Genomic DNA, 2,935 nt, shown 5'->3' on the forward strand with positions numbered 1-2,935 from the left:
TATTTTCATCAGAGCTGTGACTGAACTCGCCTACAGAGCCACCACGTTGTTTAATCTGACGCAAAGAGTTTTAAGAATGCGCTAAAAGACATACTAAAACCTACATTAATTTATAACCGTTTTCATTAATAAATTGGTAGCTTCAAGTATTCTTGATTTTTTTTTTTAATTAGTGAATTATTATTCTGCAGCTCAGATAGAGCAATTGTTAAAAGAATTTATAACTGACAACTCAACTCCGCTTGGGCCTCTCTCTCCGGCTCCGTTTTCTCTGCCACCAGAGGCCGGGGTCTCCCGTGGGGGGCCCAGCTGGTACCCCAGGTCTCCTTTTAGTGCTGGGTGAACCCCGGGTGAGCCGGGTTGCGGGGGGACAGGCAGGGGTTGGGACTGAGGGAGCTGCGGCCCCAGCGAGTTTGGGGAGGAAGGTCACAGAGGAGGAAGGTCGCAGGGGAGGGCGGAGGAAGGACGAGACCTCAGGGTCCCCAACCCCCAGCTATGAATGAGTGGCTGCTGGGGCCTCCCCCTCCAGGTGGAGAGACTGGCGGCCCTGGCGAGCCTCCTGGTGGTGGGGGTGGGGGATCCCAAGAGGCCGAGGGAAGCAAGACATGGGGTGGGGGGAGGGACATTCTGCAGCAGATAATGACCATCACCGACCAGAGCTCGGACAAGGCCCAAGCCAAGAAACATGCCCCAAACTGCCACGTAATGAAGCCTGCTCTCTGTAGCGTCCTGTGTGAAATCAAGGAGAAAACTGGCTTCAGCATTCGAAGCTCCCAAGAGCAGGAGCCCGGGAGGACCGACCGCTGATGCACTTGGACAACGTGCTTCTGGCGGAGGGTGTGGCTGGGCCCGAAAAGGGGGGGTGGGGGCAGTAGCAGCTGCAGCCGCTGCAGCCTCTGGGGGTAGCAGGTCCCCTGACAATTCCATCGAACACTCGGAGCTGGAGAAGTGTGAGCAGGCGTGTACTGGGCTCGGGACCCGGTCTTGAACCTGCTAAGAGAGCAGAGCCGCACACGTGCCCGTGGCAGCCGAGGAGACGGAGCGCAGGTGCGCATCCTCCCGAAAGTTCCCGCCGCCCAGATGCAGCCCAAGCAGAGCACCCGCGAGGCTGGCATGATGCTGCGTCCTCGCTTCCTGGAAGCCAGCCGAAAAGTGCTGTAACCCCAAGCAAAAGAGCCACCGAGCTCCTAAAGGAGTATTTCTATTCTCTTCTATGAGAGAGGAGCCTAAGGAGGAGCTTGCCACAAGGTGTGGCATCACCGTCTCTCGGGGGTCCAGCTGGTTCGGCAACAAGCGGATTCGGTATAAGAAAAACACTGGAGAGTTCCAAGAGGAAGCAAACATCTATGCCCTCAAGACTGCCGTGTCAGTCACCCGGGGGGACACAACTGCACCAGCTCCCCGATACGTCCTTCCTCTGCAGGCTCTGGGTGGCTCTTTCAATCTCTCAGGATCTGGAAACACGTTTCTGAGGATGCCCGGACTCAACGGAGATGTCTGTTCTGCTTCCCAGGTGAAATCACTCCCACGCTCAGTGGGACCAGGGGGGTTTGGGGAGAACCTCGGGGAAGGCCAGAGGGACAGCCCGTGGGAAATGAGGGCAAATGGCGGCTGGCAGGAAGCTGTCACCCCATTCTCAGTGATATCCCCGACAGAGAGACCAGGGAGTGTTCACTCCAACACCTCCAACTGATCTCGCCCCTCAGGGACACAGGGGTGGGGTCCTCACAAGGCAACTCCTGAAGAGAACGCAGGCATCCAGAGGACAAACCCCAAACATAGGAGAAGCACAAGACAGAAGGGTGAATAAGGTTGTCCCCTCGCCAATTAGACTCTCTCAGTGCTGGGGGGTGCTGACTACATGTCACAGGGGATGGTACCCCTAACAGAAGAGTGGAGTCTGTCTCCTTTTTTTCTTTTCTTCAGTCTTTTTTTCTCTACCCCTTTCTCTCTTACTCAGAAACACACACACACCCAGAAACCTACTTCTTCAAACCCCTTTTCTCCTCTTCCTCTGTCTCTCTCCCTCTCCCTCTCTCTCTCTCCCTCCCTCCATCTCATATACACCCACATACAACTATTCTGTTTCTCTCTCTCTGGTCTTCCTCACTTTCTGTTCCCCACCCGACTTATATGCTCTGGAATCTGGGGAGATGCCTGCCCTGCCTGACCAGATGCCAAAAATGGGGACACAACTTCTAGACTGAGGACATGGGCCAAGCCCCTGGGCATCCCCACCCCCTGCCCCTCCAGATGGCCTTATTACCTCATACCCAGCTCATCTTAAACCAATAGATTGGCTCAGTGGATGAGCGTGTGTGACTCAGACATCTACCGCAGAGGGCATTTCCACTACTTTAAGGAATTGTTGATTGGGCTTGAACTTTGGGGTTGAACTTTTTTTTTAAGGAAATAAAAACCCTGGAATCCATTAGTATTTTTTTGATTTTTTGACTTTGTTGTTAGTGCTTAATTTTTAGTTTGTGGAAGTTGTTTCTTTTTAATATAAATATGTTGGTTTGGTTTGGGGGGGGTGGTTTTTGCCTTACTTTCCCACATTACATGTGATAGCCAAACGGGTCCTGGTGAGAGAAAGGGGAAGAAATAGAACTGGTGAAGAAGCCCACCTGGCTCCAGCCCTGTCCCTCAGGGCACCAGGCCCTCCCCCTAAAGCCACTTAGGTGTTCTTTGCTTGTGCATGTGCAGGCAGGTTTCTACTGCATTTGGTGTGGAAGCAGTGAGGAGCTTGGCCTCCTGTCCCCACTCTTCTCACAACCCTTGGGCAGGGCTTAACTCAGGAGTTTTGAGGAAATTGAAGATGCTACCTTCCCAGTGAGTGATGTGTCTTTAATTTTTTTTTAACTACTTTTTGCAGATTGGAGGGGGAAAAATGGGGAGGGAGTTATTGCCAAATATGTTAAATAAGGGTGCTGGT

At 52.9% G+C, this 2,935-nt stretch overlaps 1 pseudogene; it reads left to right on the plus strand.

The window, feature by feature from the left end:
* Nucleotides 1–495: 495 nt before the first annotated feature.
* Nucleotides 496–1,693, plus strand: LOC103602410 (annotated as a pseudogene).
* The last annotated feature ends 1,242 nt before the right edge of the window (nucleotides 1,694–2,935 follow it).

The sequence above is a fragment of the Galeopterus variegatus genome, unplaced genomic scaffold (genome assembly GCF_000696425.1).
Source record: "Galeopterus variegatus unplaced genomic scaffold, G_variegatus-3.0.2 Scaffold4130, whole genome shotgun sequence".
NCBI classification, from domain to species: domain Eukaryota; kingdom Metazoa; phylum Chordata; class Mammalia; order Dermoptera; family Cynocephalidae; genus Galeopterus; species Galeopterus variegatus.